Source organism: Bombyx mandarina, chromosome 26, assembly GCF_030267445.1.
Source record: "Bombyx mandarina strain Sakado chromosome 26, ASM3026744v2".
Lineage (NCBI taxonomy): Eukaryota > Metazoa > Arthropoda > Insecta > Lepidoptera > Bombycidae > Bombyx > Bombyx mandarina.
In genome coordinates, this window is record NC_143232.1 from 4874975 (window position 1) to 4888958 (window position 13984).

At 37.9% G+C, this 13984-nt stretch overlaps 1 protein-coding gene across 4 annotated transcripts in view; it reads right to left on the reverse strand.

Moving 5' to 3' along the window:
• Oamb (Octopamine receptor in mushroom bodies) overlaps positions 1 to 13739 on the reverse strand; it is a 130230-nt gene extending 116491 nt beyond the window's left edge. For all 4 annotated transcript variants that reach the window (XM_028181216.2, XM_028181217.2, XM_028181215.2 and 1 more), the window contains exon 1: positions 13396 to 13739. The gene's annotated coding sequence lies outside the window, so the exon portion shown is untranslated. The remainder of the gene's footprint in view (positions 1 to 13395) is intronic.
• Positions 13740 to 13984: the final 245 nt, after the last annotated feature.

Genomic DNA, 13984 nt, shown 5'->3' on the forward strand with positions numbered 1-13984 from the left:
GCGGGCTTTGTGGAAGGTTTATTCATTTAGCTTATGAAACAATGGTCTGTTTTAAAAACACTATTTAATATCGCAAATGATAACCTAGGATATGCAGTATAAGATAAGATAAGATAGAAAAGGATTATTAAAATGTGTGGTGCAACAATAGCCACTCGTATTTATAGTAGAACAGTGCGATTTTGTTCATGAATTCTCTTGAGTACCGTCTTAAATGATTGTTTACATGCGTTAGACTTATAAAGCTGGGTACTCACCTAGCCGTGTAGCACGTAACGTAACAGATACAGTATCCAGTGAGTACGTAGGCACGAGCCCGCTGCGAGCCGCTCGCGGAAGGAGCGCAGCAAGTTCGCAGTGACCCGCTGAGTGGCGGTATCACTGCGAACACAAAGGCGGCTCGCAGTGTGCTCGTGGCAACTCGTAGCTAGATACGCTGTAGACCGTGGACCAGCCGTACCCACTTGCAGGTTGATACAGTATCTGTTACGTTACGTGCTTCACAGCCAGGTGAGTACCCAGCTTAACAATTAACCCATCGTTTTAACACTACAAAAACAATCAACTTTAACTACTCTTAGTCAAGCTAACAGCAGTACTGCGCCGACGTATAATTTTTCAATAAATAAGGATGCTTCTTACATAATATGTGTATATACATATTTCTGTCACTGAATTTTTTATGTGTAAAGTAGTATTATTATCATTGTATTATTGGTATTGATATTCATATGTTATTCTTTTTTATAATTTAAATCTACGCTGCGATTAATTTCTTTTCTGAAATGATTATTGTCCGACCTGATAGTCGTCTGGAAGAGATCGCTCTTAGCGATAAGACCGTCTATCGTACTTTTTGTTTATTTTATTCAATAATAAAGCTTATACTCAGCTCTACTCTAAATTCATTTCCTGTAGAAATATATACGTAAAAGGAAATATTAAGAGAGAAATCGGCAAACCGATCCGGGAACTGACGACGGCAAAGCGAAAAGAAACCTAGAAATGATGCGTCGGTAAATAATCCTGTTCGATTGCAATGCAGATGACATTTAGGTCGACAACCCTAACCTCAGTTGATAAGATGTGCAATAACACAAATTAATTATGACTATAATATGTGGAAAATGTTATTTACGCTGTGCAATTAAATGTTATCATTCCGTTTTAGCTTAGATAAGATGAACGTGGCGTGATTATGATTTGGCGATTGAATTACGGTTTTTTTTTTGTTAGTAAAAATCTTGGTATTATTTATTTATTACCAACCGTCTTGGATGAAGTTAAACGATACTCAGCCAACTATAAGAACCGCTTGAAAGTTCACCCAAACCCGTTGTCCAGCTTACTATTGCAGCCAAATCCGATTAGAAGACTCAAGAGAGCCGACGTGCTACCCTACTAAGGCGAGACGGAGCATTGGCTCTGCCACTCCAAACCAATTGTTAAATCACAACTCACCTGATTATAGTCTTGGTGACTGATCGCAGGTGTTAAAGTAGAAAAAAAAAAAAATTATTAATATTATTTCAGATTAAAAACAAAAAAAAAATCATAACGTTTTGTTAGTAAGAATTACTTATAATCTAGGTTATTAAATTAAAAGCCTAACACATACTAAGTTTATTAATATTCATTTCAATTTTTTCCTTCCAAGTGCCCGCTGCTAAGCTCAATTATATAAGGTATAAGCTTAATAATTTTCAAACGAATTGATATGGGCTTAATGTGGATGTTGTGAACACACACGGGTAGGCATTACAATCCTGCCTATTTCTGCACAGCAGTAATGAGTTCCGAATTGATAGCCAGGCCCACCGCTATACTCTAAAACTGAGACTTAAAACTCATGTAACACAGTAGGTCGTGGCATTTAGGTTATCGATATCTATGAGCTCTGCTAACTTAACACCGGACGGACCGTGAGCTCTTTAAGTTGTAGAAGCCAAAAAAAATTATACATCTATATATTATATTTGCTTCTGAAATACGCAGATCGATTACAACGTGCGCCCTTATAAAATATATACTAACGAGCTGCCCTCGCTTCGCTTTGGGAATTGTAATTTATTTATCGTATTGAATATTATTTTATACAAATGTGTTTCTCGCAGTAAAAAATACAATAAAAAACCTCCTCCTCCTTCTCCGTACGTCGTATTCCTCAGCTCTGAGGGTCGTGACCTTTACTGAGCACTTTTGTTAGGATGTTCCTCCATTCACTTCTGTCCTCCGCGCAGTGGATAGCGACATTGATGCTGGATTCCAAAGTCGTTTTAATCTGATCGGACCAGCGCATGGGACTACGCCCCCTAGGCCTCTTTCCTTCCACTTTGCCGGTGATGAGAAGTCTTTCGAGATTGTCACCGACCAAACAAAAAATCTAATCTTTCCTCTTCTACTTATACATTAATGGTTCACTATTTTGGCGATAATGGCTTACAAATAAAAAATAGATATATGCTGTCACGTGCTTCTTCGTACGTCTATTTGAGATAAACATTTCCATTTTACATTCTATACGTGTACCTCTAATGGTTTTTGCGGCGCACGTAAAAATAGCTCGCAGATGGCAGATTTTTTTCGTTCTTACTTGAACCTATCGCATTACATAGCCTATATCACCATACCAGTATTTACTCTGCACTACCTTTGGTTGACTGGTAGAGAATGCCTTAGGCATTAAGTCCGCCAATGTAAATTTTATATGAAGTGTAATAAATAAATAAATATCCTTTGTCAGACTCTAGACAATCTGTGTACCAAATTTCATTCAAATCGATTAAGTAGCTTTGTCGTGAAAGCGCGATAGACTCCAGTCATCGTTCTCGTCGAATCCGTCGCTTGCGACGAAGGGCTCGGCGAGTAAATTAACCCATAGACACAGCCCACTGAGTTTCTCACCGGATCCTCTCAGTGGGTCGCGTTTCCGATCCGTTCGTAGATTCTACGAAGCACGGCTCTTGCTAGGGTTCGTGCTAGCAACATCGTCAAGTTTGAGCCCTGTGAGCACACCTACTAGTTAAGGTTACGCTGAAATGGTATCTCTAGAACATCAGCTTAGGTAGGAAAAAAAAGCGCCAAACAGAAATACAGATGGACAGAGCTACTTTCGCATTTATAATATTAATGGAATTAAGGATATAAATACAAATTTTCATTAAAATCCCGAAAAAGATTTCCATAACGAATTTAATAAACAAACCGGTCGACAAAAAGCCGCCTTCAATATTACTCGACTGGCCTGACGAAGCAGATACCGCTAATTAGAGAATCACGTAATCTAGGCTTAGTGGCGCAAATCAGTCGTTGTCCACGCCCCGTTACTAAATGACCTCATTCCTAAAAAGATTCGACCGCGGACTCTGACTATACTGAGAACTTAGAACTATATCTCAAGGTGTGTGGCGCATTTACGTTGTAGATGTCTATGGGCTCCAGTAACCACTAAAAACCAGGTGGGCTAGGAGCTCGTCCACACTAATAAGCAATAAAAAAAAAAAAAAATTTTGAGGCGACCTTTTCACTTCTTATGGAACGCTTTTTCTTTTCTTAGAGAACCTTTGCGGTGAGCTATACGAGAAACGTTATTTGTGCATTTATAAAATGCACCGTTAGTCACGCTATCATGCGTTATACATGAGGTCGCAATCATATAAGGCATACGTAATGTATATATAGTAAAGTAAATAATGTATACAATAAAGTATTTAATGAACAAACACGAATGGTGGTACTATTTTAATTACACTAATAATTGTATCATACTTTATATGCAGCTGTAGTATTCCTCCTCGCTATCAACAGAGAATCATCAACACTGGCGAATTGTTTTCGATTCATTGAAATTTTAAACAGTAATTTCCACTATCTTAATTAGATTGGCTTAGTTTAGCTTAGCTAGGAGAGATGGCGCGACATCGTGAGACGCATCAAGTCTGCCCCTTCCAACACTATATGACGATCACGACCACTCTGTCAAGAGTGACACGACTGAGAAGAAGAAGAAGTTTAGCTTAAGCGAGGAAATCACTCCATTTTTTTCCTGCCTATGCTGATAGCCTTGAGAGGCTATTTCAGCTTCACCTTAACGTGTAGCTGAGCTCACGGGGCCCAAACTGGAGTGTTGCTAACACTGGCCCTACCAAGAGCAGTGCTTCGCAGAATCTACCACCGGTTCGGAAACGAGACCCACTGAGAAGATCCGGCTAGAAAGTCAGTGGGCTAAACTCCATAGAGATCATGTAGTTTAGGACCAAATATAGGGCACCAGACTACGTGGAAAGTTGCCCATGCGATGGACCGATCAAGTAAAGTAGGCAGTTGGCGGTTGTTTGCATGAGTGTACTAGGCTCACCACAAACCGAGAGAAGAACCTGAATGACGACCACGACCGCTCTGACAAGAGTGTTACGATAAAGAAAGAAAAAGTTTACCAGCAAATAATCAAAAATGAAAAAAACTTAGTAAGAATAAAGCAGCACATTCCCACAAATATATCATCGACGTTTACAAATCGAGGTCTTGCATTTTAATAATAATGAAAAAAATGTATACGAAAGAACTATCGACAATAAAAAGAGCTCCGTTTTCATTTCTATGCTACGCTATTCGTTTGAGAACGACGAGGTATTGGAAAATCGGAGCCAAGCAAAACAAATAACACGCCATCCCGACATTACTGTATAAGAAATCAATTCCGCAGATATTGAACTAGTCAATCATAAAGGCCATTCGAAGGCATATTATGCTTACATTATGTTAAACAATTCCTGATAGAATACCATTATTTTGACGGCTCACTCACACATAATAATTCTATTATCATTTTATTGTTCTCCAAAAATTTAGCTGTAAAATTTTTATTGATATATATCTGTTTTGTTAGCATGATTTTCATCGGAATTCCTAGACTGTTCGTAAATTGTTGACATTGTTAATAGCCGGTGGCAAACCAATGAAGGGTGAACTGTATGTCATCAGCCACTTTAATTTGATTCCGTAGAGGTATTAATTAACAATTAAAAAAGAACGGAGTAGGGTAATAATAAGATTTACATTTTCTCATAATATGACATTCAATTTCAAAGAACAATGGTCGATAACTTGATCAAGTCTTTACTTCAACTGCTTATCTAAATTCGTTGAATAATAATAATAATAACCTTGTGCGCGCCGAGTCAGATAAAAAGACCAAATATCTGGACCTGGCGCGCGAGGTGACCGACATGTGGAGGGTGGTATCTACAGAAATAATCCCGGTAGTTGTATCGGTGAATGGTTTGGTCCCTAAAGGCCTCTCAAAACATCTTGAGAGGCTTGGTCTCAAGAAAAAGTCGGTGGTGGCCCAAATGCAAAAAGCAGCCTTGCTGGACAATGCCCGTATAGTGCACTGGTTTCTCACCCAATAGTCCCTAACGCTCCGGCCGATTGTTGCCCACCGCGACGGAGTGTGTCCTGCCGTCTTCTTAGGCGAGGCAGTGTTCAATACACATATTAATAATAATCACATTGTGACACTGACGGTCTTGATAGCGACGTGAACAGCCAAAAATATATTGCAAGCTAAAATTACATTAATGTTAGTCAAATCATACGATTTATTGGCCAATGATGTAATCACGACCCATTTGTAAGACGATTTAAAAAAAAATGTACCTATTAGATTATATTTCCCTTAAACGACTATTAAACCGGTAACACCCAGCTACGGCATAAAGCAACCCTAAAACAAAACATTTACTGACCACATTTCACTTGCCCCGCGCTTTATCTAAACAATGTTCATTCGATAAACGACCTAACACTAATGTGATAAGAGCGCTTACAATTATAAGGTATGCATTTTCAAATATGTTAATCTTTTGTTTTTGATGAGGTTTCTGTTATGGCCGCGATTCGTAGAATTAAATTAGTCACTTTTACTTTTAGAGCGGTATTGGGTTTTAATTTGTGAAGTAAATTACTTAAGACAAGAAAACGAACAAATTGAATTCCTTTTTCATGTTGCATGCACGATATACGTAAAAATGTAATTGTTACGTTGTAAAAGACAATACATTTTGCAATAAGTGGAATGAATGTATGCTGTGTTTCGATTTGAAGGGTGGGGCAGCCGTTGTACTGTAAAAACTGATATTTTAGAACTCATCTCTCAAGGTGGGTGGCGACATTTTTTGAGGATTTAAAATGTAACATTATATTTAACTTTAACATTATATAACATCACATTATAATATTATATTATAATAATCTATCTTATCTATCTCTATATATAAAAATGAATTGCTGTTCGTTAGTCTCGCTAAAACTCGAGAACGGCTAGACCGATTTGGCTAATTATGGTCTTGAATTATTCGTGGAAGTCCAGGGAAGGTTTAAAAGGTGAGAAAATATAAAAAAAACTCGGAATTATATAAAAACAAACAATTTTGTTTTTCCTTTGATGTGTCTGTTCCCTTGAGGTGTCTTTTATTTATCAATTGAGGCACTACGATGACTGCAGGGTCAGCTAGTATATAATATAACCATTATAACATTATATTTAAATTTATAAGTAGCATTATAAATTGAGGACCATCTTTATTAGCAGAGCAGACCAGAGAAAGCTAGACAAGAAAAGTCATAGATACACTATAATAGTACTTTAGGGTATACATACACTATAACTTTAATAGCATTTACGTTTTTGATCTCTATGGGCTCCGGTAATCACTTAACACCAGGTGGGCTGTGAACTCGTCCACCCAACTAAGCTATAACAAAAAAATCGATGAACATACGACCGAAGGTACAAGAGTAATTGTTAACCTGGTTACAACGGCTACCCCACCCTTCAAACCGAAACGCATTAAGTACTGCTTCACGGCAGAAATAGGCAGGGAGGTGGCACTAACCCGTACGGACTCACAGGAGGTCCTACCACCCGTAATTACGTAAATTATAATTTTGCGGGTTTGGTTTTTATTACACGATGTTATTCCATCGCCGTGGAAGTCAATCGTGAACATTTGTTAAGTACGTATTTCATTAGAAAAATTGGTACCCGCTCGCGGGATTCGAACACCGGTGCATAGGTAGATACGAATGCACCGAACGTCTTATCCTTTAGGGCACGACGACTTCAACTATTCAACATTCGATTCAACAACTATTCGACATTCAACACTTCGTAATATTAGGAAGAAGTTCCTTAGCGCCTCAAGACATTATTAAATTGAAAATTTACACACGAGTCCCGGACGATACACTAATTTTATAACTTCGCTCTAATATCCTGAACAGGGTCCACAGGATAAACAAAATGACGAAATTCATTATTACATTATTTTAACATCATTACATTATTTTTTTCTACTTTCCAAGAACTCCAGATAAAGACGAGGCTTTCTACCATCTGCCTACGTCGAGTTATGGAATACTTTGGTCACATTGCAAGAAAGGATCACGGCAGCTTAGAGAATCTTATTGTGACTGGCAAGGTTAACGGAAGAAGACCACGAGGTAGAGGCCCGACACCCAGAACCGCACTACCCTCGACACCATAGTTCACGATGCTCTACACTCGGCGGCAGATAGAGGCAAATGGCGTGGAATGGTCCGCAATAAACTCTTGTTGCGAGGAGGTGGTCACGACCTTCAGTATTGAGAAAACCGAAGCAAGAAGAAGAATAAATAACTAATTTACGGTCGACTCCAGTCACGCGTTACGATTGTGATGACACATGGTAAGAGCTGTTGTAGCAACTTTGGGGAAAGTTTCTATCATAGTACCATCAACATCCGACAGACGTGCGTTCAACAGTCAGAGAGAAGGGTTTTTTTTATTGCTTAGATGGGTGGACAAGCTCACAGCCCACCTGGTGTTAAGTGGTTACTGGAGCCCATAGACATCTACAACGTAAATGCGCCACCCATTCTGAGATATAAGTTCTAAGGTCTCAAGTATAGAACGGCTGCCCTACCCTTCAAACCGAAACGCACTACAGCTTCACGGCAGAAATAGGTAGGGTGGTGGTACCTACCCGTGCGGACTCACAAGAGGTCCTACCACCAGTAAAGTACGAGGTGTCCGCTTTTTAATAAAATAAAACTATATTAAACAGGGCAAGTTTACAAGAAAGGCCCTTTCCGTTCAACACAGCTATTCAGGTCTATGAATTATTCACGTATAACATGTAAACCTTTTTTCAGAATCACTACGGATTTACAATGAATTAGTAAAAGTACTACTAACGTTTGTGTTCACAGAGCGAAACTTTCAAGTACATACTTCGTATTTATACTATAGAATTTAATTAGTTAATTAATTAAGGTTTCAGATCGGTAATACCTCAAGAAATATCTGCGATTTTTGAAGTGAAAACTTCTTTAGAATCGTTGTGATTTCAAAGCGGATGCAACGGAAAAAACGACAGGTAAGAGACACAAATACAAAAATGTGTAGGATGAAGCCAGCAAAGAATGAGACAGAAATATACATACTATTTAATACAGCGCCATCTGTGAAATTTTTTAATACTAACGTGTGTATGAAAGCTCTTGTAGTGAATTTTAATTTAGGATTATACGTGAAATTAAAATATCAATTCACAGAGGGCGCTACCTTACAATTATTTACTAATGACAAAATTTTACATATACTTAAGACGTTTAGGATAATTGTATTTTAATTTTGGAAGGTTTCACTTCTACCACGTGTGAATTGCACACATTTTGTTCTTTTTTTGTTGTTTTTCTTCTACTAGCTGGTCAAACGAGAGTCCTAGCTGGTTTTAAGTGGTTACGTTAAAATCTATAAAAACACAATGTGGTTTCCGCCTTGCGCTCTGAACGATAAGATCGAACTTCAATTGTATTATAATGTATGTACTTCTTAACGAATGTCATACGCTTCAAGCCTAAATGCAAGACTGGTTCGCTACGCAAAAATCCCAACCCGTGCGAAGCCCCAACATACGCTAAATAAACATTACGTTCTGAGAATTACGTTAATTTCTTATCTAATTTATTTGTATACAAACGCAAGTAGTATCTTGAAATACAAAACATCCAACTCAAATACATTAAGTACTTATGTTCCAATCAACAGCCATGGACATTAACACAATTTTTTCTTAATTACGACAATTCTTTTTCTATTTTTTTTATTGCTTAGATGGATGGACGAGCTCACAGCCCACCTGATGTTAAGTGGTTACTGGAGCCCATAGACATCTACAACGTAAACGCGCCACCCACCTTGAGATATAAGTTCTGAGGTCTCAGTATAGTTACAACGGCTACCCCACCCTTCGAACCAAAACCCATTACTGCTTCACGGCGGAAATAGGCGGCGCGGTGGTACCTACCCGTACGGACTCACAGGAGGTCCTACCACCCGTAATTACGCAAATTATAATTTTGCGGGTTTGATTTTTATTACACGATGTTATTCCTTCACCGTGGAAGTCAATCGTGAATATTTTTTGAGTACGTATTTCATTAGAAAAATTGGTACCCGCCCGCGGAATTCAAACACCGTTGCATCGCTAGATACGAATGCACCGGAGATCTTATCCTTTAGGCCACGACGACTTCAAATTCTTACAGATTGAGCCCGTGAGCTCACCTACCAGTCCGATCGTAGTTGGAAAATAGCCTCTTAAGCTACCAGCGAATAGGTATGAAAAAAAATCCACCAGCTGGCTTAAGACTGGTCATTGAACAACTAAGAAAGAAAGCAGTTAAAATATAGTCATGATACATGTCAAATTATTTAATAATTACGTGATTTAGTGCTATTTACCGTGTTGGTAAACTGATTCGGTGGTGCACTAGTTAACGCTCCTGACTTCTGTGTGCTTAGTGCGAGTTTTTTTTAACGTTCTCGATAGCGTAAAAGTTAACCCGATTTTGTATGCAGTCGGAACAGCGCCCCTAGCGGCAAACGTAGACAAACGATCCCGTTCCATACAAACATGAGCTAACTTTTACGCTATCGAGACCGTTAAAAAACTCGCACTAAGCACACTGGTCCGAGAGTCATCAGTTTACTACATCAAGCAATATTCGAGTAATGAAGAGTCATTTGCTCTTTTCATCCGTGTTTGTTATATGTAAATATTCAAATTTGTAAATTAAATTAAAAAATATTGTATATAAAAAATGCTATGCAATAGCTTTACCGCGGCAGTTTCCGAGTTTTTTTTTTTATTGCCTAGATGTGTGGACGAGCTCACAGCCCACCTGGTGTTAAGTGGTTACTGGAACCCATAGATATCTACAACGTAAATGCGCCACACACCTTGAGGTATAAGTTCTGCCCCACCCTTCAAACCGAAACGCATTACTGCTTCACGGCAGAAATAAGCGGGGCGGTGGTACCTACCCGTGCGGACTCACAAGAGGTCCTACCACCAGTAACAATCCTAGTCCTGGTTTGGAGTCAGATTACCTTTATTAATATGTGAAAGAAAAAAAAACCGTTCAATTCTCTGTAACAAGCCTCGATGCTGTAATTAAACTGAATAATTTATTAGTGGAATCGTAAAGCAAGGCTATTGCTATGTTAATTATTTAAGAATGAAAAGATGGTTACATTTTAAAATCGAATTTGGGCACTATCCGTGGCGAAGGGCGAGTATTAGATAAGTTTCGTGATATTATCACATATGTTGCTCACATGCTCTGAGGAATTATTCGAGATGATACCGGCATCTCGTTTTTACCATCGCACCGCCCGTCGCCGGAGTAGAGTTCATCCATACTACCTGGAGCCATTGCGGTCATCCACAGTGCTTTTCCAGAGGTCTTTTCTGCCACGTACCATCCGGCTATGGAATGAGCTCCCCTGCACGGTGTTTCCCGAGCGCTATGACACGTCCTTCTTCAAACGAGGCTTGTGGAGAGTATTAAGCGGTAGGCAGCGGCTTGGCTCTGCCCCTGGCATTGCTGAAGTCCATGGGCGACGGTAACCACTCACCATCAGGTGGGACGTATGCTCGTCTGCCTACAAGGGCAACAAAAAAAAAAGAAAAAAAAAGTAGTGTCTATAAAGAGTAGTTATCACTTACCATCGGGTAATCAAAGCTTACTATCGACTACTATTACATAAAGTCTTATATTTATTTTAGAAACGCTTCCTTAATGTTTAATATTGCAGCTCATAATACCCGATGTGTACGCGGAACCAACGCTGCAGAAACAGCTCGCGATATCAATGTTGCGTTTGGACAGGGGAATGCTAATGAACGCGCCGTGCGATTTTGGTTTAAACGCTTTCGTGATGGAAATTTTGATTTGAAGAACGAGCCACCTGGAAGCCCGAATTCATAATCGAATGTTGCACATTTTTTTAAAAGTAGAACCTCACCACAAATGTTCACGATTGACTTCCACGGTGAAGGAATAACATCGTGTAATAAAAATGAAACCCGCAAAATTATAATTTGCGTAATCACTGGTGGTAGGACCTCTTGTGAGTCCGCACGGGTAGGTACCACCACCCCGCCTATTTCCGCCGTGAAGCAGTAATGCGTATCGGTTCGAAGGGTGGGGTAGCCGTCTTAACTATACTGAGACCTTAGAACTTATATCTCGAGGTAGGTGGCGCTTTTACGTTGTAGATGTCTATGGGCTCCAGTAACCACTTAACATGAGGTGGGCTGTGAGCTCGTCCATCCATTTAAGCAATAAAAAAAAAATAGGTACCATTTGAAAAAGTTTCACTCAAAAATATCAAACCATTAAAGTTATATGTCAATTCGAAGTACCTATTACAATAAAACGGCAATTTCATACTTTAACCCCGATTAAAAGAAGGTTTTCAATAGTGGCTTTACATGCAAACCAATATAAATATGTATATATACTATATAAATCTTAAAACATTAGTTAGGTAGTTACTGGTGGTAGGACCTCTTTGAGTCCGCACGGGTAGGTACCACCCTGCCTATTTCTGCCGTGAAGCAGCATTGCGTTCCGCTGTTGAAGGGCGGGACAGCCGTTGTAACTATACTGAGACCTTAGAACTTATATCTCAAAGTGGGTGGCACATTTACGTTGTAGATGTCTATGGGCTCCCATCTACCCACCCACCCATCTAAGCAGTAAAAAAAAAATCTAATTTGTAAAATACTGTCATTAAATATTGTAAAATTAGGATCCTATAATACTTTACAATTTACATATTCAGTATTTTTCTCAGAGTCCTTTTTTCAAAAACTCCGACTGTTTTTGTATAATAACCTCTCTCGTGTTGTAATAGCTATCTTAGAAAATATAATATTTTTGTAGACTCTAATCGGGAACTTTTATTATAAGTTTTTTTCTTTCTGTACTTATTAACATATGTGATATCACGAGGTCATAAAAAAATGTGTTTTGCTTGTTATGTGATAACACAAAAAGCTTGAAGTAGTAGTAGGCAGAGCTGTTTTATTATCACGATGACCCAGGATGACCTCCAAGCTATCCGCAAGAATGGCCTTTTCACGCTTAAATTTTAATTGCAATACATCATGAACATCCTATATAATTTAGCTACTTTAGAGATAGTCAATGAAATAATGGAAATGAAACTTAATTTCAAATGTAGCACGTTACAGTTTTATATAAAACAAAGCGAGTACATTATTTGTTAGAAGCGTAGAAAATTTTTTTAATGCAAGTCAGTTTCGATTTTAAGGTTTTTTTTTAATCCACAGAGGCAACTGATTTTCCGGTCGTCCCATCGAAAACTGGTTTAAAACTCCCCATAGACATCGGAAATACATAGAGTATATATAGTATTTATTTAGTTTATTGATATCAAACTTCGTGTCAGTTATGAATGAATGAATGAATGATTCATTTTATTTCAGAGGAGAACAAGTCCATATGTGTACATAGTATCATTGAAACATACTTAAAATTAACAAAACCAATCAATTAAAAATGATACATCTATTAAAAATAATTATCAGTTGAATACATTTCAAAATTTTCCATTCAACTGATACTTACTTCAAACCAGCCATTATTATTATTATTATTTAGTCCGCAAGTGAACCAATTATGTCAATTATGTCTTTGCTTAAGATTTTACTGGGTTTACAATACCAGAAGTGCCTCTTCTTTTAAAGAATAATTCAATGGAGTCATAAATAATAAAACATGTTCCATATAATTTTAATTGGAAGAGTGTAATAAACTCTTCTCACACTTTTATAACTTTAAAATTATTTTCTAAGGTACCCAAGAAATATTTCCCAAATATGTAGATTCCCAAAATTTTATGCCCATTTAATATTAATGCGCTAGAGTTGGAACTATTTTTTCGGAAACGAGAAAAATAAGCTAACTTCAAATATGAGTAAAGTTAAATAGGAATATAAATGGTTAAGACACAACACAAAGATGGCAGGAATTACATACCTTAAAGAGTCTTCCTTCTCGCGACAGGAAATAGCTAAAAATCGTCAATCACTTACTAACACGGTAAGTTAATCAATAACCAATTATCGAAACTATCTAAACAATCACTTTTGTTATTGATTTTTCTAATTTTCAACTAAACAAATCCAATTTGATATTTTCACTTCCTAAGCAGCTTCTTAATTCAAATTGCAGCAGATCTTAAAACTTTTTTTGTTAAAATGAAAATTATCAGAACTATTACAAGTATTAATAAAACTGAATTTATGATTTCGTAAATTTAAAAGTTTCGGTCGCGTGTGTAGTAGCCCTTTGGAGCGACACAAGTCATTCGCTCAACAGACTTGCCGCCACTAAACTTGTAACATATTGCACGCATGCGCGAAGATATACATTCGAACACTTATTTTTAGTCTTCGCTGTTTCACCTGCATTTTCAATTCGGGCACATCAATCACTCGTACGCGAGAGCTGCACGGTTTTTCTTGTGTTCCTTAGAATTTAAATTATAGCTGACTAGCCGTACTCGGCCGCTTCGCTGAGCATTTAAAATTAACATTATTATTTATTGTCATTATTATTAGGGAGT